The following is a 23,709-nucleotide window of genomic DNA, read 5'->3' on the forward strand; positions in this document are numbered from 1 at the left end:
AGTTTGAGCTGGAAGGGAAGGGATCTTAAAAATCTTCTTCCAGTGGACTCAATTTACAGGTGAAAAAACTGAAACCTGGAGGTGTGACTGGGTTGGTGATGACTTGTTCAAGAGCACAAAGTGACAAGGTTGGGACTAGAATAGGGCATTACAATCCTCAGATCAGTGTTCTGCTACAACACTGCTGCCCCAGTTCCTAATTTTCCTTTTGGTCACCTTTCATCAATAACAGAGTTCTCAGATAGCAACTGAGGTTATCAGTGTAGCCTGGATCTGTGAAATGCCAATGTCTGGTTCTCAGTTCTCTCTTTCCTTTGGAGGATCTATGGTTAAAAAGATCACTTGTGAGGCGGAGCCAAGATGGTGGAATAGACAGACGCTTCTGGCGAGCCCTCTTTACAACAAAGATCCGAAAAAACAAGTGAAACGAGTATATTTATGACAAGTTGGGAGCCCTGAGCATCAAAGGCAAGCTTAGGGGTAGGGGGAGGAAGAGACTGCTCAGATGTGGAGAGCAGTTCCTTTACCTGAATCGCGGGGAGCCCTCAGGCACCATTGCTGGAGCGGCGGCAGTGGGCTGGTACTAGCGTTCGGCCACAGTTTCCTCAGGGAGAAGCAACCAGCTGCACAGCCTACTCACACCTCTGGAACCTGAGGATAATGGTGCTCTTGGCAAAAGCTAAGTACTTGCATATATTTTACCGTGCCTCCCCCACCCCCAAGCCAGCTTCAGCGGCTGAATCCCTGGGCCTGAGATAGACCCTGGTGAGCACCTAGAGCCATCCTTCTGGCCTTGGGGAAGGAAAAAAATTGCAATTGGGGGGAAAAGATAATTTGCTAGCTCCATTAACTGGGGAAGCTCAGGACAGAAGCGGCTCCTGTCCAGGCATAAACCGTCCGTGGACCTTGAGCACCTTTTCCTTCTGCGTGGGCCTGTGTGTGCCTATTTCAGGAGAATAGGCCCTTGTCGGCAAACTCCAACCATTTCAGCTGTGTGGTGGAGAGGTGGGTGTTTGAAGTTTGGCATTGCATTGCCTATTAAACAAGGCCCTCACCTACCAACATCAGGGACCTAAGGAATAGTAGCTCCTTTCAGGTCACCCAGCCACCTCTGACAGGGATCTAAAGACAACTGGTACCTCCCACTCCTTACGACCAAAAACTTTGGGTGCCCATGGTCCCTCTGCAGAACCCACCCACCAGCATGCTCTAGGGAACAGAGACGTATTTTCCTCAGAAACACTTGGGGGTTGGTTCTCAGCCCCCTGCCGTTTTCAGAGCATAATCCCCTGCTGCAGTCAGATACCGGTATATATGCCAATCACCCCTGCCCCTCTAAGACTCTAGGACAGAGCCTGTACCACACACTTGATGAACAGCTACCTGGAAACCTGAGCTGAATTCATACAAGAAAACTGAATGAACTGCTAGAGAGATACGCCTGATAACAGATCTAGTCAGCTGGGGACACCAGAGCTCCAAAGGCAAAAATAATCAAGCCAGCTCACTCAAGCAACCCATAGGGGTATACCAAAACAAAACAAAGCCAGCAGCTACGACACAGTAAGCAAGCATAAACCAATACAATAACTTAGAGATGGCTCAGAGACACCACTCAATATCAAGTCACATAAAGAAACAGACCATGATCACCTCAACAGGCTCTCAAAACAAAGAATCCAGGGATCTTCTACATGAAAGTGCATTCCTGGAATTGCCAGATGCAGAATACAGAAGTTTAATATCCAGAACCCTTCAAGACATCAGGAAGGAAATGAGGCAATACACAGAACAAGCCAAGGAACACACAGATAAAGCAACTGAAGAAATTAGAAAGATTATTCAGGAACATAATGAAAAGTTTAATAAGCTGGAAAAATGCATAGACAGACAGCAATCAGAAATTCAGAAGATTAACAATAAAATTATAGAAGTAGACAACTCAATATAAAGTCAGAGGAGCAGAACTGAGCAAGTAGAAGCCAGAATTTCTGAACTCAAAGATAAATCACTTGGCACTAATATATTTGAAGAAAAATCAGATAGAAGAATTAAAAAAAATGAAGAAACCTTAAAAATCTTGTGGGACTCTATCAAGAGAAATAACCTATGAGTGATTGGAGGACCAGAACAGGGAGGGATAACAGAACACACAGAGAAAATTGTTGAAGATTTGTTGGCAGAAAACTTCCCTGATATCATGAAAGATGAGAAGATATCTATCCAAGATGCTCATCGAATTCCACATAAGGTAGATGTTAAAAGAAAGTCACCAACGCATATTATAATCAAACTTGCCAAAACCAAAGATAAAGAGAGAATTATAAGAGCAGCAAGGGATAAACGAAAATTCACCTACAAAGGAGAGCCACTAAGAATAAGCTCGGACTACTCGGCAGAAACCATGAGGCAAGAAGGCAATGGGATGACATACTTAAAAAACTGAAGGAAAAAAATTTCCTACCAAGAATCATATAACCAGCAAAACTGTCTCTTACATATGAAGGTGAAATTAAGACATTTCCAGGTAAACACAAGTTGAGGGAATTCATAAAAACCAAACCAAAACTAGAAGAAATACTAAAGGGAGTTCTTTGGTTAGAAAATCAATAATATCAGGAATCAACCCAAGACTACAACACTGGGCAGAGCAACCAGAAGTCAACCCAGACAGGGGAAAAAAAACAAAAAAAAACAAAGCAAGATTCAATGCCAAAAACAGGGTAACAGCAATGTTATTATATAAAAGAAGACAACATAAAAGAGGGACCAAGAAATGTAATCATACACCTTCCATATGGAGAGGAAGATACGACGATACAAAGAAATAAAAGTTAGTTTTAAATTGAGAAAAATGGGGGTAAATAATAAGGTAACCACAAAGGAGACAAACTATCCTACACATCAAAATAAAATACAAGGGAAAAATACAGACTCAGCAGAAATGAAATCAACAACAACAAATATGAGGAAAGGATAATATACAAAGAAAATCTACTCAGCACATAATATCAAGTGGGAAAAAGAAACTGTCAACACACAAAAAAGACATCAAAATGATAGCACTAAATTCATACCTATCCATAATTACCCTGAATGTTAATGGACTAAATGCACCAATAAAGAGATATAGAGTGGCAGAATGGATTAAAAAACAAGACCCGTCTATATGCTGCCTACAAGAGACGCACCTTAGATTTAGAGACACAAAAAAACTAAAACTCAAAGGATGGAAAAAAATATATCAAGGAAACAACAATCAAAAAAGAGCAGGAGTAGCAATATTAATTTCTGACAAAATAGACTTTAAAGTTAAATCCATCAGAAAGGGTAAGGAAGGACACTATATAATGATTAAAGGGACAATACACCAAGAAGATATAACCATATTAAATATTTATGCACCCAATAACAGGGCTGCAAGATACATAAAACAAACTCTATCAGCGTTGAAAAGTGAGATAGACAGCTCCACAATAATAGTAGGAGACTTCAAGACACCACTTCTGTTGAAGGACCGGACACCCAGAAAGAAGCTCAATAAAGACATGGAAGATCTAAATGCCACAATCAACCAACTAGACCTCGCAGACATATACAGAACACTGTACCCAACAGTAACCACGTATACTTTCTTTTCTAGTGCCCATGGAACATTCTCTAGAATAGACCACATATTAGGGCATAAAGCAAGCCTTAGCAGAATCCAAAACATTGAAATACTACAAAGCATCTTCTCTGACCATAAGGCCATAAAACTGGAAATCAATAACAGAAAAGCAGGGAAAAGGAATCAAACACTTGGAAACTGAGCAATACCCTGCTCAAAAGACTGGATTATAGAAGACATTAAGGATGGAATAAAGAAATTCATAGAATCCAATGAGAATGAAAACACTTCCTATCAGAACCTTTGGGACACAGCAAAAGCAATGCTCAGAGGCCAATTTATATCAATAAATGTACACATCCAAAAGGAAGAAAGAGCCAAAATCAAAGAATTATCCCTACAACTCGAACAAATAGAAAGAGAGCAACAAAAGAAACCCACAGGCACCAGAACAAAACAAATAAAAATTAGAGCTGAACCAAATGAAATACAAAACAGAAAAACAGTTGAAAGAATTATCAAGACCAAAAGCTGGTTCTTGGAAAAAATCAACAATATTGATAAACCAGTGGCCAAAGTGACAAAAGAAAAACAGGAGAGGAAGCAAATAACCCAAATAAGAAATGAGATGGGTGATATGAGAACAGACCCAACAGAAATTCAAAGAATCATATCAGATTACTATGAAAAACTATGCTTAAACAAATTTGAAAACCTAGAAGAAATGGATGAATTCCTGGAAACACACTACCTACCTAAACTAACACAAACAGAGGTAGAACAACTAAACAGACCCATAACAAAAGAAGACATTGAAAAGGTAATCAAAAAAACTCCAACAACAAAAAAAGCCCTGATCCGGAGGGCTTCACTGCAGAGTTCTACCACTTTCAGAGAAGAGTTAACACCACTACTACTAACAGTATTTCAGAGCATAGAAAAGGACGGAATACTACCAAACTCATTCTATGAAGCCACCATATCCCTGATACCAAAACCAGGTAAAGACACCACAAGAAAATTATAGACCTATATCCCTCATGAAGGTAGATGCAAAAATCCTCAACAAAATTCTAGCCAATAAAATTCAATAACATATCAAAAAAATAATTCACTATGACCAGGTGGGATTCATACCAGGTATGCAGGGATGGTTCAACATTAGAAAAACAATTGATGTAATGCACCACATAAATAAAACAAAAGACAAGAATCACATGATTTTATCAATTGATGCAGAAAAGGCATTTGACAAAGTTCAACACCCATTCATGATAAAAATTCTCAGCAAAATAGGAATAGAAGGAAAATTCCTCAACATAATAAAGGGCATTTATCCAAAGCCAACAGCCAACATCACCCTAAATGGAGAAAGCCTGAAAACATTCCCACTGAGATCAGGAACCAGACAAGGATGCCCTTTATCACCACTCTTATTCAACATTGTGCCGGAAGTCCTAGCCAGAGCAGTTCAGCTAGATAAAGAAATAAAGTGCATCTAGATTGGCAAGGAAGAACTAAAAGTATCTCTATTTGCAGATGACATGATCTTATACACAGAAAACCCTAAGGAATCCTCCAGAAAACTACTGAAACTAATAGAAGAGTTCAGCAGAGTATCGGGATACAAGATAAACATACAAAATCAGTTGGATTCCTGTACACCAACAAAAAGAACATCGAAGAGGAAATCACCAAATCAATGCCTTTTACAGTAGCCCTCAAGACGATAAAATACTTAGGAATAAATCTTACCAGAGATGTAGAAGACTTATACAAAGAAAACTACCGTACACTTCTGCAAGAAACCAGAAGAGACTTACATAAGTGGAAGAATATACCTTGCTTGTGGATGGGAAGACTTAACATTATAAAAATATCTATTCTACCAAAAGCAATCTATACATTTAATGCAATTCTGATCCAAATCCCAACAACATTCTTTAATGAGATGGAGAAACAAATCACCAACTTCATATGGAAGGGAAAGAGGCTCTGGATCAATAAGGCATTACTGAAAAAGAAGAACAAAGTGGAAGGCCTTACTTTACCTGATTTTACGACCTATTATACCGTCACAGTAGTCAAGCAGCCTGGTACTGGTACAACAACAGATACATGGACCAATGGAAGAGAATTGAGAATCCAGACATAAATCCATTCACACATGAGGAGTTGATATTTGACAAAGGCCCCAAAACAGATAAATGGGGAAAAGACAGTCATTTTAACAAATGGTGCTGTCATAACTGGATATCCACCTTCAAAAAAATGAAACAAGACCCATACTTCACTCCATGCACAAAAACTAGCTGAAAATGGATCAAAGACCTAAATATAAAATCTAAAATGACAACGATCATGGAAGAAAAAATAGGGAAAACGTTAGGAGCCCTAATACATGGCAAAAACAGTATACAAAACATTATAAAGAATGTAGAAGAAAAACTAGATAACTGGGAGCTCCTAAATATCAACCACCTATGCTCATCCAAAGACTTCACCAAAAGAGTAAAAAGATTACCTACACACTGGGAAAAAGTTTTTAGCTATGACATTTCTGATTAGTGCCTGATCTCTAAAATCTACATAATACTGCAAAAACTCTACTGCAAAAAGACAAATAACCCAATTAAAAAATAGGCAAAAGATATGAATAGACACTTTACGAAAGAAGACATTCAGGTAGCCAACAGATATATGAGGAAATGTTTACAATCATTGGCCATTAGAGAAATGCAGATCAAAACTACAATGAGGTGTCATCTCACTCCAACAAGGCTGGCATTAATCCAAAAAACACAAAATAATAAATGTTGGAGAGGCTGTGGAGAGATTGGAACACTGATACACTGCTGGTGGGAATGTCAAATGGTACAACCACTTTGGAAATCGATTTGGCACTTCCTTAAAAAGCTAGAAATAGAACTACCATAGGATCCAGCAATCCCACTCCTTGGAATATATCCTAGAGAAATAAGAGCCTTTACATGAGAGATACATGCACACCCATGTTTGTTGCAGCACTGTTTACAATAGCAAAAAGATGGAAGCAACCAAGGTGCCCATCAATGGATGAATGGTTAAATAAATAATGTTATATCCACACAATGGAATACTATGCATCGGTAAAGAACAGCGAGGAATCTGTGAAACATTTCATAACATGGGGGAACCTGGAAGGCATTATGCTGAGTGAAATTAGTCAGTAGCAAAAGGACAAACATTGTATAAGACCATTATTATAAGAACTTGAGAAATAGTTTAAACTGAGAAGAAAACATTCTTTTGTGGTTACGAGAGGGGGGAGGTTGGCAGGGTGGGAGAGGGGCATTCACTAATTAGATAGTAGATAAGAACTACTTTAGGTGAAGAGAAAGACAGCACGCAATACAGGGGAGGTCAGCACAATTGGATTAAACCAAAGCAAAGCAGTTTCCTGAATAAACTGAATGCCTCAAAGGCCAGCGTAGCAGGGGCAGGGGTCTGGGGACCATGGTTGTTTCAGGGGACATCTAAGTCACTTGGCATAATAAAATCTATTAAGAAAACATTCTACATCCCACTTTGAAGAGTGGCATCTGGGGTCTTAAATGCTAGCAAGCAGCCATCTAAGATGCATCAATTGGTCTCAACCCACCTGGATCAAAGGAGAATGAAGAACGCCAAGGACACAAGGTAATTACGAGCCCAAGAGATAGAAAGGGCCACATGAACCAGAGACTACATCATCCTGAGACCAGGAGAACTAGATGGTGCCCGGCCACAACTGATGACTGCCCTGACAGGGAGCACAACAGAGAACCCCTGAGGGAGCAGGACAGCAGTGGGATGCAGATCCCAAATTCTCATAAGACCAGACTTAATGGCCTGACTGAGACTGGAAGGACCCCTGTGGTCATGGCCCCCAAACCTTCTGTTGGCCCAGGACAGGAGCTATTCCCAAAGCCAACTCTTCAGACCTGGATTGGACTGGACAATGGGTTGGAGAGGCATGCTGGTGTCGAGTGAGCTTCTTGGATCAGGTGGACACTTGAGACTATGTTGGCATCTCCTGCCTGGAGGGGAGATGAGAGGGTGGAGGGGGTTAGAAGCCGGCGAAACGGACGTGAAAAGAGAGAGTGGAGGTAGAGTGTGGGCTGTCTCATTAGGGGGAGAGTAATTGGGAGTGTGTAGCAAGGTGTATGTGGGTTTTTGTATGAGAGACTGACTTGATTTTTAAGCTTTCACTTAAAGCACAATAAAGATTATTTTTAAAAAAGGTCACTTGTATCAGACACTACTGCCTATTAGATGTCTTGTTTTTTTCTCAATTTCAACATGTTTACAGACAAATGTGTAATCTTTTCTCCCAAATAAACTTCCTCAACTGACTTTTTTGTTTTTTCACTGACACTGAAAGTCTTCTGGTCATCCAGGAATAGAACCTGACAGTCATTTTTTACTTCATCCCACCCTTACCTCACTCTTCACTAGCAAACTCCAAGTTCTATTGATTGTTCCTTTACAGTATCTCCTGACCCTCTCTTTTCCACTAACTTACTTCAGGGCCCTTATCACAACACGCCTCGGCTGTTTGCAGATACTTGAACTATACATCCTCTTTTACCCTTTCATGGTCAAAGAGGTGAACCTGGTAAATTTCTACTTCAAGATTCTGGTTGAAGTTGTCATTCTCTATGAATGCTCCCATGTATGTGATTCTGATATAGCATTTATCATAGTGCTCCCATGTGCATCATTCTAATATTTAACACAATGCTATAATTACCCTTTTGCTTACATGTCTGTCTTACCTATTTAGAGCCCATTAATGGCAGCAAATGTGCTTTATTCATTTTTGCTTTCTTCTCCTAATTGGACAACTTTGGAAGAGTAACAGTGTGATATCAAGTACTTTCGATTAACAATTTTTTTTTAACCTCCCAGGGTGGGCGGGGGGAAGAGCATGTTTTGTTTGGAAATGCAGGCACTATTATGCAGGAATCAAAATAATGATCTAAAGAGGAAGTGAAGTGTGAACACCTCTAAGGGATAAAGTCTATTCAAAAGAAACCTAAAAAATAAAAAACAGCGCAGGTGATCATGACTCCTAGGTGGACACTTTACAAGTCACTTTATGAAGGTGATGGGGCCGATCAAATCCATACAGTTAGGCGGGAAGGGAGGCCAAGTGCTTAAAAAAGAAGGTAGGAGCGATCTGATGGGGTGGGAGGAGAGTTCGAAAGTGGCCTAGGTCAGAGACTGATGAGAATCCAAAGATCTAAGGATGTATCTGACTATAGGGTGTGGGTGAGATAGATGATGGTTGCTTTTGATTTGACCCAATAGGAGACGCTAGAAGATTAAATCAGTATCTGGATGCAGTTTATTATTCTATTAAGTTGAATGTCTCCCCAAGACTTCCTTTACCTTTCTAGTAAATGCTAGCATGCACTGGATGATCTGCGTGTGTTGGAGGACTGCCAACAGGGGTGGGGTGATTAGGGTAAGGCCGAAGCAGAAGAGGAAGTAGGGGAGGCTGGGACTCAGGGCTCAGCCTCCAAAGGCAGATACCTCTTCCACTTCTGTTGAGTAGTGTTAAGATGCAGGAAACTTAGATTTTATGAGAGTGCAGCTCAGCAAGGCCCCACTTTTATTTGGTCAACTCCCTTGTACCCTCTTTCCTCCTCTCCATGTATCCTATTATTGACAAATAAAAAAAAGTTAGTTGTACTATTGATCTTATAAGGCTGAGTTCAGGGAGATTAGGGACACGTTGTATTAATCTTTTGATATACAGATACTTATGTTTGTGAATGGATACAAGAATCAATAGGATAATCAGCAGACACAAATGTTTTGTAAACTAAGAGCACTATGCAAATGTAAAGTGTTACTATTCTCTTTCTTACCTATATTAGGCTCAGCTCGGGTCCCACTTCCTGACAGCTTCTCTGCTCACCCCATCCCACACTTTCAACTTTTATTATATTTATTGTCAGTACCAATAATATGGTACTCAGTATTCTACTACTTTATATTTTTTAATGTGTATGAATCTCTTTAAAAAAATTTTATTGAAAATATACACAACAAAACATAAACCTGTCCAGCAGTTTTTACATGTGCAGTTCAATGACAAAAGGTTACATACTTTACATTGCATCACCATTCTCACCATCTCTACTAATATTGTTTCACCATTGTTAACTGAGACTCTCTGTCACCTTAAAGTTCCTATCTGTGCTTTAGAGTTACTTTTATCAGTCTAATAGATAATTCTTTAACAGAGCACAATTCTTGGTCTCAGGGAACATCTAGCTCAATTGGCATAACATAGTTTATATAGAAAATGTCCTGCATTCTACTTTGGTGAGTAGCCTCTGGGGTCTTAAAAGCCTGTGAGCAGCCGTCTAAGACACTTCACTGATCTCATCCCTTCGGGAGCAAAGGAGAATGACGAAAACTAAAGATACAAGGGAAAGATTGGTCCAAAGGACTAATGGACCACAACTACCACGGCCTCCACCAGACTGAGTCCAGTACAGGTAGATGGTGCCCAGCTACCACCACTCACTGCTCTGGCAGGGATCACAATAGAGGGTCCTGAACAGAGCTGGAGAAAAGTGTAGAACGAAATTCTAAATCACAAAAAAAGGCCAGACTTATGGGCCTGACAGAGACTGGAGAAACCCTGAGAGTATGGCCCCCGGACACCCATTTAGCTCAGTAATGAAGTTGCTCCTGAGGTTCACCCTTCAGCCAAAGATTAGACAGGTCCATAAAACAAAACGAGACTAAAGGGGGACACACCAGCCCAGGGGCAAGGTCTAGAAGGCAGGAGGGGACAGGAAAGCTGGTAATAGGAAACCTAAGGTCGAGAAGGGAGAGTGTTGACATGTCGTGGGATTGTTAACCAATATCATAAAACAATATGTGTACTAACTGTTTAATGAGAAACTAGTTTGTTCTGTAAACCATCTAAAGTACAATAAAAAAAATCTTCAAGGGAAAAAAAGAAAGCACAATACTCAAGGCAAACAATTTTTATTAACTGAGCTAAACTTTTGTTTAGTTTAAAGATGACTTCATGGGATAGTATCGGTGCTATTGTTTCCAGGTAATAGATTCAGGGGTTCACCTGGTCTCAATGGATCTAGTAAGTCTGGTTTCTATGAGAATTTGAAGTTCTAGTCTACATTTTTCCTCCTTTTGATCAGGATCCATCTGTGGGGTCCTTGATCAAAACGTTCAGTCTCAGCTGGGCACCATCCATTTCTTCTGGTCTCACAGTGAAGGAAACAGTTGTTCATGGATGCAATTAGACCTGCAGTCCATTTCCTTCTCCGATTCCTGGGTCTCCTTCTTCCTCTGTTGCTCCAGGTGAATAAGACCAATTGTTGTATCTTGGATAGCCTCTAAGAAGCTTTTAAGACCCCAGACACTACTTACTGAACTAGGAGGTTGTACAGAGACTCTAAAGACAATATTAGGCCAATTGACTGCATAGACCTATGAAACCATGACCCTAAACCTTTGAACCAAGAAAACTGATTCCATGAGGTGTTTAGTTGTACCTCAGCAGTATCAACAGCTGCTGCCTTATTATTATTTTGGCTTTTTTTTAAATTATGAAAGTTGTAGAAGTTTATATTTGTCAATTCACCCACCTCCCCTTTTTTCTGGTGTACAGCTTAGTAATATCAGTTACAGTAGTTAAGCTGTGTAACCATTACCTTTCCAAAAAAACCAAACCAAACCCATTACCATCAAATAGATTCTAACTCATGACTCACTAGACCCTATAGAACAGAGTAGAACTGCCCCATAAGGTTTCCAAGGAGTGGCTGGTGGATTTGAACTACTGACCTTTTGGTTAGCAGCCATAGCTCCCCATAGTTCCTAACCATTGGCCGTCGAGTTGATTCTGACTCATAGCAGACATTACCCTTCGTTGATGCCAGTTTTCCCATCATCATAGACAAAAATTCACTACTTCTCAAAAAATGACTACCCTATTCGTCCCTCCTCCTGCCCCTGGCAACCACTAGTAACCATTGGTTTCCATATATTTATCTATACTTGTTATTTCATATAAGTGAGACAATACAATATTTGTCTTTTTATAATAGAATTATTTCACTCAACATAATGTCTTTGAGGTTCATTCATGTTATTGCATGTATCAAGACTTCATTTTTCTTTAAGGCTGAGTAGTATTCCATAGTATGTAGGCACCACGTTTTGTTTATCTATTCATCTGTTGATGGACACTTAGGTTGTTTCCACCTTTTTGCTATTGTAAATAGTGTTGCAGTGAACATCAATGTACATATGTCCGTTCATGTTACTGCTTTTAGGTCTCTAGGGTATACCTAGAGTGAAATCACTGGGTCATATGGTAGCTATATTTCTCATTTTTTGAGGTATCGTCATACTGTTTTCTACAATGGTTGCATCATTTTACATTCCCACCACCAGCGGATGGGGACTCCAGTCTCCACACATCCTTGCCAACATTACTTTTTTTCTGTTTTCCTGACCATTGCCAATCTAGTAGGGAGTGAGGTGGTATCTCATTGTAGTTTTGATTTACATCTCTTTAATGGCTAATGAAGATGAGCATTGATGGCACAAGAATTAAGTGCTTAGCTGGCAACCAAAAGGTTGGCAGTTTGAACCCACTCAGTTGCTCTGAGGGAGAAAGATATGGTGATCTGCTTTCATAAAGATTACAGCCAAGAATACTGTATGGGGCAGTTCTACTGTCACATGGGGTCACTATGAGTCAGAGTCGACTCAACGGCACCCAACGACGACAGCAGCTAATGACGATGAGCATATTTTCATGTGCTTGTTGGCTACTTAAATATGCTCTCTGGTAAAGTGTCTGTTCATGTCCTTAGCCAATTTTTGATTGGGTTATTTGTCTTTTTGTTAAGTCATAGAAATTTCAAATGTATTTTGGATATTAGACCTTTTTAGGATATGTGGCTCCCAAAGATTTTTTCCCACAGATTGTCTCTTTAGTTGTTTGATAAAGTCTTTTGATGAACAAAGGTATTTAATTTTTCAGGAGGTTCCTAATGTGTGGGAGTCTTGTCTTCCTAAGTGGAGAGTGAACCCCCCATGGCAGGAGAGAAGAAGCCCAGCCTTTTTTTTTCCTTGAGCTCTCTTCTATCACATCTAGATGTTTTGCACATAGAAGAATATGCAATAAATGTTTGTGGAGTGATTGGTTACTAATTAACTGGAGCAAATCTACCCATGCTTCATAAGGATTTAATCTATAAACAATCAGACTTGTATTAATGACCCCAGTGGCTTCCTTTCATAGTGATAAAAGATCTTGGGGAGAAGGCCAAAAAGATCCTCCTTTTTTTTTTTATCATCACTGTAGCTCTATTTTTTTTTTTTTGTAGCTCTCTCATCACAATAAGTAGCTTTCTTAATTGGTATTTCCAGGATAATGCTTGGAAACATTCTCATTGGTATTAAAAACTGTGAGGTAGTTGATTCTGCATTACTGACAGCTCTCAGATGTTCCTTCAGTGATAGCTTATTCATCCTTAAGGGGAGAACATCATACTCACCAAATTTGTCCACTCTGTTATCAGACAGTTGGAATCCAAGGACAGGACATTATCCAGCCCCAAAATAACTTGGATTGTGGCATTCAGGGCTAATGACAAAGTGTAACCCTGTTATAGATTGAATTATGTGCCCCCAAAATATGTGCTGTAAGTCCTAACCTCTATGCCTGTGGTTATAATCCCATTTGAGAATGGGTTGTCTTTGTTATGTTAATGAGGCAGGATTAATGTAGGATATATCTTGAGTCAATCTCTTTTGAGATATAAAAGAGATTAAACGAGCTTGCAGAGGACAGATGGGATAAGACAGGTGCCAAGACACATGGAGATCTCCAAAGAACCAGGAAGCAGAAGCTGAAGACACAAGGACCTTCCTCCAGAGCCGACAGAGAGAAGAAAGCCTTTCCCTAGAGCCAGTGCTCTGAATTTGGACATCTAACCTTCTAATAAGTGCTACGGCTGCTAACCAAAGGGTCGGCAGTTCAAATCCTCCAGGCGCTCCTTGGAAACTCTATGGGGCAGTTCTACTCTGTCCTACAGGGTCGCTATGAGTCGGAATCGACTCAACGGTACTGGGTTTCTGGTTTAGCCTTCTAAACTGGGAGAAAATTAATTTCTGCTTGTTAAAGCCATCTAATGGTATTTCCATTAACAGCAGCGTTAGTAACTAAGACAGCCTTCTTCCGTATTACTTACTGCACCACAGATGTTTTTATACTGTGTAATCAGATTAAAATGATGCATAAAACCAGGCCTGAAGGTAATATAAGTCACAAAAAGCAAGAAAGATCTTGAGGAATGCAGGAGTGTGGGTGAGTTGAGTGTGTAGTGAGAGGGTAAACCTAAACCAGAACCAACAAACCCATTGCCACTGAGTCTATTCTGACTCATAGTGACCCTATAGGACAGAGTAGAACTGCCCCATAGAGTTTCCATGGAGCACCTGGTGGATTTGAACTGCCAACCTTTTGGTTAGCGGCCATAGCACTTAACCACTACACCACCACAATTTCCTGTGACAGGGTACTTCCACCCTTAATCTGGATGATAGAAATGTGTTACAGACAGCTGACGTACTTTTAAACTTTTTGTAAAGCATTAACTACAGAGGCCTACCTTCTTCCAGGGTTACCTGTATAAGCCTCTACCTAATTATCAGCAACCTGGAACCCCCCAAGTTCATTGGCTGTTGCTCACATCTAACTCTGAGGCCTGCTTCTAACTTCTTAGCATTTAGATGCCTGGATCTTGGAAGCAAGATAATTGTTCTCTAAGAGATTGCTTTTTATCGAAGGCCTTTTGTTTTAAGAATCCAAATTTAGATTAAACACAAAGGTTAACCAGTTCACAATGAAACAAAGCTTTTAAGATCTTTGGAGATCTGGGGACTTCCTAGGAACCTTGTAAAAAAATACTTAAGACATATCAGAGATATTTGTGTTGTTACTGTTAGCTTAATTGCAATTAACATGCTGAATCCCTGACAACGCAACAACCCTATGTAAAACAAAGACTGTTAATCTGAAATAGGAAATCCTAACAGGTCTTATATGTTAGAGATCTTGAAATGTGATTCCAAACTAAATTTTTCTTTCCTTTTTAGAAAAAGGGGAATTATAAAAAATAAAAGAATGCTTGACTCTGCCAAGGAACTTTAAGTCTAGATCTTAACTCCTTTTCTATTTTTCATTAGTCACATTTACGTAGGAGCTCAAATGTCTGGGATGTACGAATTTCACAAGCACTCTAAACAAGATAACGTTTTTATTCATCACAAGGAAAACCAGCTCTGTGTTTAAGTGCTCAAGCATCTATGTTTACTCTTCTGTTTTGTCTCATTCCCTCTTTATCTACCAGGGCACCTCTCTGACGTTTTCCCAAACTTGTAAAGACTTTTCTTTCTCTTTGTTCACATATGTGCCCATCCATCCAGAATTAGTATTGGTGGGATACGAAGAAGGAAACGGTCATAATGAAATGGGGTGAGATGGGATGGAATGAGGAAGCAGGACTGAAGAGTTCTGTGGAGCACAGCTTATGTCTAAACAGTGACCAACCAATGAAGAATTTTGAATTAAAGGAGAGGTAACTGTCAGTTTAAGGTATTTTAGCATCTCTATTGTAACATTGGAAACCCTGGAGGCATAATGGTTAAGAGTTCTGCTGCTAACCAAAAAAGGTCATCAGTTTAAATCCACCAGGTGCTCCTTGGAAACCCTATAGGGCAGTTCTATTCTGTCCTATAGGGTGGCTATAAGTTGGAATTGACTGGAAGGCAATGGGTATTGTAACATTAGGGGCCCTGGTGGCATAGTGGTTAAGTATTCGGCTGCTAACCAAAAGGTCAGCAGTTCGAATCCATCAGCAGCTCCTTGGAAACCTTAGGGTGTAGTCCTGCTCTGTTCTATAGGGTCGCCATAAGTCGGACTAGACTCGACAGAAATGGGTTTTTTTTTTAATTGTGACATGAGAGAAGCCCTGGTGACACAGTGGTTAAGTGCTTGGCTGCTAACTGAGAGATCAGTGTTTTGAACCCACCAACAGCTCTGCAGGAGAAAGATGTGGCAGTCTGCTTCCTTAAATATTTACAACCTTGGAAAACCTGTGGGGCAGTTCTACTCTATCCTGTAGGGTCACTACGAGTCCAAATTGACTGGACGGCAATGGGCTTAGTTTTGGGTTTATTATAACATGAGTTAATGGGCCTAAGATGTCTGGCCTTATGTAATCAGGTTAAATGGCTTCTTTTATTGCCTTTCTATAAAGATGAGGATGGGCCGCCATCTGATATGAGTTGATCAGGCTTCTTAACAATGAATGTATTTTCTCACTCCAAAACAATAAATTTGCAGTTGTTTATAAATCCATCTTATAAATGGCTTATAAATCCATCTTTTTTGCAGGGTAAATTAGTATGAACCTATCTCCCAGGCATTTTATCACCCCTGATTGAACCGAGAAAGCTGTTTGTCACTGGCCCTCAAATCATATCATGTAGATATCCATGTATGCTGAAACCGAAATAACACTGGTGTGAGGGATAAAAATAACTTTAAGTCTTTGTGTTTTAGGGAGAGGCACCTGCACTATACGTATGTATATATTCTAGGAAAATGATTTGTGTAATAAACAAATCTGTGGTTGGTTGGACAAGTGACTTTATTACAGAGCATTCTTATGTTCAGTACCTAGTGTAAAATATTATTTTGATACTTAGCCTTTAATATTAAGAATCAGTGGACTTAATGGAAGTAGTAGCTAATGAAAAAAGATACTGTGTTCACAGAAATACTTCTTAAATCCTAATTTTAAATAATTTATTCCTTTTAGAATGCACATTGATGCTTCACAGGCATCGTAAGACTAGCGGCAACTGGACTGATCCTAGGAGCAGGAGGAGATTGCTGAGACTTAGGGTGAGGCCCTTGGCATAAAGGAGTAGTGTAAGGAGCAGAAAGTAACTGGCCTTACTCCCTCCTTATTCAGTTGGTTTTGTTTTGTGTATTATGCTCTAGAAACGGGCTTTAAACAAAACCCTTTTGGATAGTGGTTTGTATTTTCAAGTTGCTTTTATATTTATCATTTCAGAAGATCTAGAAAATATCTCTATAGGCTCATTACTGAATTTTATACACAAGTAAACCAAGAAACACTGATGTTCAATAACTTGCTAGAAAACAGAAAGATGATTAAATGACAAAGCAAGGATGAACTCTCAGTTTTCTGGGCCCAGTTTCCTTCCCACTGAAATCCAGGCAGCAAAGTAGTTTACAGCAGCCACTGTTAGGTGATAAAGAGTTCTTGGGAAGACAGCTTGAAACAAAAATTAACCATGCTTGCTTATGTTAGAATTATTTAACATTTATTGAGGGCCCATGATGTGTATGAGACAGTATGCTAGGTATTGTTGAGTGGGAGAGACTAAAAAAAAATAATAAATCCAAACCCAGGTATCTTATTTAAAGATTCTCAGTATCTTTTGAGGAGAAGAATTAAATTTCTGTGGCTTTTATTTCTATGCACCCCCTTTTTCCTTTTTCCCTAAAGTATAGGCACTGCCAGAGTTTCAGTCCTTAGCTATCTCTTAGATTTGCTTTCTTTGAGTTCAGCCATTCTCATGATCTTGACTATCACAGCTCCCAGATTTAACATCTTACCCATCACTCACATTCAGGGCCATTACTTCCAACTATACATCAGATATTTCTACTTGGAATTCTTGTCAACACCTCAAACTCAATAGATCAAAAACAGAACTTATCATGTCCTGCACTCCCTACTTCCATTACCGGGTTACCTATTTCTATGAATAGTATCAACACTGCTCAGATCCCGCAGGTTTAAAATTTCAGAGACAGCTCTGGTTTATTCCTCTCTTATGCTGCCTGTATCCAATCACTCACGAACATTCATATATTCTTTCTTGTAAAGGTCTTTTGAGTTCCTCTTCATTATGTGTCCACTGCCACTAACCTAGCCTAACACCTCATTAACTTATACCCTCTAAGTAGCCTCTCCAACTCCAGTTGTAGTCAAGACTATCAAACTCTCCCAGATTTATCTGCTCAAAGCAGTTTCCCATCATGTCCTTGCTTATTGAAAGTTCGCTGATATGATTGGCCATTAAAAAATGTCTGGAACTCAGTGCCTTTAATAATCTAGCCTTAAATTTCTCTTTAAATTAGTTTTTTTTTGTTATTCCCCCAACCTAACCCCTTTACTCTAGCCAGATTAGTCTTCTCAGGATATCTTGTAGGTGCTAAGCTGACTTCTGACATGATATATTTCTGACTCAAATTGAATTTAAACAACATATATTGACCACTTGTGTGCACAGCAAGTTTGCTCAGCTTGTTCCCAAATCCTAGATATTCTTTTAGGCCTATCTCATTTTGTCTCCTTTGTGAAGCGGTCTCCGTTCAGCCCAGCCCACTGCTATCTTTACTCTCTAAACTTCTTTTCTATTAAAAATAACAATGGTTTACTCTCTCATATTTTTAAGCTCTGTAGGTCTTGTATCCTGAACAACATTGTAAGCTCCCCAAGGGCAGGGACTATGTATTTCCTTATTTTGTGCCATATGCTGTATTGTTTAATTGGATTATAAGATATTTGAGATGTTTTGATAGGAACATAAGAAATATATTGGATCAAAGTAGAGGTTCATGCAGAGCTATGTTATTTGGGAGATTATGTTACTTACCCTTCATGTTGGGTATGTGCCTTAAGCATTGGTGCCCTCCCTTTAAAATATTATCAGCCAATGATATTGCAAAGCAAATGTATAGTTTTCTGTACCATGCTTTAATTCCAGATAAATAGTTGCCAAACTCATCAAAATCTGGATTAAGGGTGGGAGAGTGAAGGTAGTGGAAAATGAAAATTGATGATTCTGGGATAGGAAGACACTGAAATGTGAAGATTCAGCTTAGACTCAATCTGCAAACTGTCCTTAATCCACCATTCTGGGTGGTCTCACTGTCCCCAGGCTGACTTATTTTATTGTCAGAAAAGGACTGCCTGGTGTAGTCATGTAAATATTATAGTGCTTTTTTTTGGGGGGGGAACAGTTTTTTGTTAAGGGGATGGATATAAATAGAGTACTTGAGGTTGTTTATTTGCTATGTAAACACAGACATCTTTTGGTTCTCATTGGGCCGTTAATAGTAAAACATAAAAAAAAAGTATTTTGGAATGATTAAGACTTGTTGCAATAGATACCAGAAACTTAAAATTGTTTAGAGATTTCACTAATATATTTAAAATACAATTTAGTTCTGAGTCCAGGTTTAGTCACATATTGTTTTTAAATAATCACTTGCTAGATTTATGATTTATGAGCACTGGTGACAGAGTGGTTAAAGTGCTCGGCTGCTAAACAAAAAGTCAGTGGTTCTAACTGACCAGCCGCTCCATGGGAGAAAGATTCGTCGGTTTGCTTCCGTAAAGATTTACAGCCTTGGAAACGCTATAGACTAGTTCTACTCTGTCCTGCAGGGTTGTTATGAGTCGGAATCTACTGTACAGCAGGGAAGTAGGTTTGGTTTGGTTAGATTTATGGAGTCATGACCTCTCTTTAGGCTCCAAAACAATCAGAGCATTGGAAAAAGGAACCACTGAATTCATGGATTTTTAGTTAGAGATGGACCCCTACCGAGCCTTTGTTTATCCTTGAAAACAACTTCCTTCTGCCAAGTTGTAGAATACTCCTGGCCAAAGATTTTCATTAAAATTTACGAATTGTTGGCTCTGTGTAAACCTAGTCTGTGTCTGATATGTTTAATTTCTGAGTTACTAAATAGATTATGCAATTTCCTTGATTCATGTATAGTTAAAAGAGCTATCTGCAGTCTCTAGTCCGAACTTGCCAATTTCTAGCTGTGCAGTGTGTTTTCAGGAAATTACTTACCTTTTCTGAATCTATTTCCTCATTTGTAAAACAGTGATAATAACAACTACGCTGTCTACATTGTGGAGTGTTGAGAGGTTCAAGTGAGATAATGAATGTGAATCACCTTGTGAAAATGCCAGATCATTCTGCACTGTTTGGTTTACCTTCAGCAGTCACTATGTATTTTCTTTCCATATTGAAGGAAACTGCCATTACAGATTAAAGAAACTCCACCGAGCCCTTAAAAACAGGGTTTTCACTTGTGCTCTACATTTCTGGTTTAATTGCAAAGGTGCTGGAGGTTTGGGGAGTGTCTCCTTTGCATTTTGCCACATTGAGCCCCTAGCAGAAGCACTGAGAATACTTGTTGACAAACTGATTAGATTATCAAATCTCTAGTTAAGAAAGGAAACAGAAAAAACCTCATACTTGCAGCCTAATTTAAAGCAGACAAGGCAGATTAGTTATCCCAAACCTCCCTGGAATTTGCTAAAATCTGCCATCCGCAGAATTTTACTACATACTGTTCTGGTCCTAACATTGAACACTGGATCTCCTTACCTGCTACCTTCAAGGTTGACAGTTTAGGATCCTTTTGTGTTCACTCTCAGAAGCAAGCTCCAGGTCTTCAGTAAATCCAATCTACCTGCCCCTTAGAGAGCCAACCCTTGCTGGTGAGCTGCACAGTGAGGGTCCTGAAAGCACACCGCATTCACAGGATGCTTCCTCTTTAAGCAAGAGTCTTTGAAAAGATAAGTTCCTGCTATTTTCAAGAAAGGGAGGGCAGGGCACATTGGCTAGCCAACATATACAGATTCTTCTTCCTCTTTCAGATTAGTCCCCAAACTCAAAGCATGCTTGTGTTTGGCTTCTCTGGTGCAAAGTGGGGGTGGGGTGGGGAGGGAGGAAGAATAGAAACTGGAGACTTGTATCTTGTTGTGTGTATAAATGAGCTTTTATTCCTGGCTCCAGCAACAGAATCCTCAGGAAATCACACAGCTGCTCTGAGATGGGAAGCAGGGAAGAGTGTACTCTGTTCAGCTTAGTTGTCTCTGATTTTTAAAAATATTTTTATTGTGCTTTAAGTGAAAGTTTACAAATCAAGTCAGTCTCTCATACAAAACCTTACATACACCTTGCTATGTACTCCTAGTTGCTCTTCCCCTAATGAAACAGCACACTCCTTCTCTCCACCCTGTATTCCCCGTGTCCATTCAGCCAGCTCCTGTCCCCGTCAGCCTTCACATCTCCCCTCCAGACAGGAGCTGCCCACATAGTCTCATGTGTCTACTTGATCCAAGAAGCCCACTCCTCACCAGTATCATTTTCTGTCTTATAGTCCAGTCCAATCCCTGTCTGAAGAGTTGGCTTTGGGGCTGGTTCCTGTCTTGAGTAACAGAAGGTCTGGGGACCATGACCTCTGGGGTCTCTCTGGTTTTTATGATTGGGGAATGGTTAGACCATTTGTAGGAGGAAAAAATAAGCCTACTAAAAAAAAAGTATATGCTAATATAACTGGCATGTGAAACTTGATCCTATGATCCTAGGCAAAATAAATTTCCTATCTCTCTCTTTCCTTTATGACACTTGTGGCCCTATCCACATTCTAAAAAGCCTTTTCTTTTCTGGTGCATTGTATTTTGGAAAATAATTATTTTAGCCTGAGCTTTGTTTCTTGGAATCTCCAGAATAACCAATTGCCTCCACTAGGTTAAAAGTGGATTTTTTTTCCTGTCTAACTGAGAATGGTCTGGAGTGACTGGGTTCACTGTCAGTGGTCCTATGTGTTAGGAATTTGGGAGCCAGGTAAGTGGTCTTGGGCTTTGGCTAGGCTCTGGGATGTTAGAGCGTGGGGTGTTTATCTGACTTCTATGGAATAGGTAACATGGCAATTAAGCATAACATCAAGGCAGCGATGTTTTGAGCCAGATGGATAAGAACTTGATATGAATTGGTTACTTCAATCATACTGAGTTATATTAGAAGATTCTATATGGGAATGGACATAACTTATGTTCATTTTAACACCTTTAGAAGGTGATCCCACCCCATAACTAATAACTGGTTTAACGTACTCAGTAAAGCATGAGCCTAGCAATCCACTCTGGCTTGCTACCTGCTACAGGAACAAAGCCATTTACTCAACCTTTGCATTTCTAAATACCAGAATTACCTCACAGCCAACCTGGGGCCAGAGTTTTAAGGCCCCTGGAATCTTCATTTCTTTTTGCAGAGTCGTTGGTTGTGGTGGTGGTGGTGGTTGGAGAAAAAGATCATCCAAAAAAATTAAATGTGAGATAATATTTGTATCTAAGATCAGACTTTTAAATCCTTCCCATGGTGTCTTTTACTAAGTAAACTGACATTCCAACTAGAATTTCTTCACCTGAGTTTGAATCCCCAGAGATCTAGGGGAAAGTTCATAAGGGAAACAGAGGGTGAGTATCACTTACCCCCTAGTCTGGAATGTTACAGCCATCTTGAGCTATGGTGAAAGGTGTTCATATTCAGGTAATGGAGAAAAGAGAAAGGGGCTAGATCCTTGAGCTGCAAGATGGCACCACTATAGCTGAGGAGCTTCTTTGTGCTCCATTACTTGTTTCCTCCCTTAGTTGCTTCTCTTCCTCCTGATTTATGGGAAGGGCCATGCTCCACCCATCCCAAAATGGGTTTTTGCCTTGTACAGCTATATCCATTTATACCATATTTGCTGTAATTGCCAGCAGATTCCTTGTCTTTTTTCTTTGTTCATCCTTTCTTTTCTTCCCTGACCATCTTCGTTACGTACCCATCCTCACATCTTTTATTTTTGCAGGAGAAGGTGAAGTGCCCAGGATGATACTGCTTTGCTGCCATATTTCCAATTTTTCTCATTTCCCCAGATTCTTACAGTTGTTACTTTCTCACTGAGGTAGAGAGAACCAAGTAAGGAATGAGTGGGAAGAGGGGAAATAACATGTAGTTGGATGAGGAATCTGCCTTAATGAAGTAGTACTTAGTAGAAAGTTTTTTTAGAAAAAAAAAAAAAAAAACTTAGTAGAAAGTTAGGGTATTTCCAGCCATACAGCATTTACATATTAGCCATCAGCCACAGGATTAATAGCTTACATAGACTCATAGAGCTGGAAGGGGCCTTGAAAACTCATCTTGTTTAGACTTTTTTATTAGATTGAGCTTCTGAGGGTATGGTATATCTGATTCATCATTGTGTCCCCAGCTTTTAGCTCATTGCCTTGTTTGGATTGTTGAATAAATATATCTATTCCACCTTTCTCGTATTACAGATGAGGATACTGAGGCCAGAAAGAAAGGCACTCTGTCAAGATGTATTGCTTTTGCCACACAATCAAGAGGAGTCATATTTTTTTTCCTCTAGGACTGAAAATGTTCCACAATCAAAGGTAATAATATTTTGGAAGCGTGGCTAAAGAGTGTTACCATGCCCATAGCCCAGTTATATACACACATGTACACTAATCTACACAGGCTGAGATAGCCTTGAATACCCTTTTGTTCCAGCTTGTAGCAACTTAGTCAATGACAAAAATCAATCTGTGAAAATATGTCTGTCACCACTTTTTGTCTTCTTCCTGCCCCATGGCCTATCCCATGGGTATGAAACAACCCTAAGTTATCACTTCTGGTGAGGCAGGGCCACTTTGAGAATGCTGGGTGAGTTTAAATGAACCCTGTACAATAGAACAGCATAGAGCACCTCGGAGAGATGGTGCAACTCATTTAAGCCAACACTCCTACATTATTTTGCACTGTCCCATATGGGAAGTCCTGGTGGTGCTGTGGTTAGGCATTCAGCTGCTAACCAGAAGGCCAGCAGTTCAAATCCACCAGCTCCATCTTGGAGACCCTGTGGGACAGTTCTACTCTGTCCTATAGGGTTGGTATGTTTCTGAATTGAGTCGACGGCAAAGGTTTTTTTTTTTTTTTGGTCCAGTATTCTAGCCACTAGCCACATGTGGTTACTTAAATTTAAATGTAAGTTAATAAAATAAACAGTTCTGTCCTTCAGTCACACTAGCCACATTTCAGGTGCTGAATAGGTTTATGCATGGATAGTGACTACTCTATTTGGCAGCATAGGTTTAGAATAGATGTTAAAATTAATGCCTGGTTTG

The 23,709-nt window shown here is 39.7% G+C and overlaps 1 protein-coding gene across 9 annotated transcripts in view; it reads right to left on the minus strand.

Annotated features, from left to right (window-relative positions):
• Positions 1–20,358, minus strand: part of CYSLTR1 (cysteinyl leukotriene receptor 1) — a 58,001-nt gene extending 37,643 nt beyond the window's left edge. For 7 of the 9 annotated variants that reach the window (XM_064278589.1, XM_064278592.1, XM_064278590.1 and 4 more), the window contains exon 1: positions 20,138–20,358. The gene's annotated coding sequence lies outside the window, so the exon portion shown is untranslated. Of the gene's footprint in view, positions 1–7,572; positions 7,669–20,137 lie in introns of all 9 variants that reach the window. The other 2 variants (XM_064278593.1, XM_064278591.1) reach the window with 1 other exon arrangement.
• Positions 20,359–23,709: the final 3,351 nt, after the last annotated feature.

Source organism: Loxodonta africana, chromosome X (genome assembly GCF_030014295.1).
Source record: "Loxodonta africana isolate mLoxAfr1 chromosome X, mLoxAfr1.hap2, whole genome shotgun sequence".
Taxonomy (NCBI): Eukaryota; Metazoa; Chordata; class Mammalia; order Proboscidea; family Elephantidae; genus Loxodonta; species Loxodonta africana.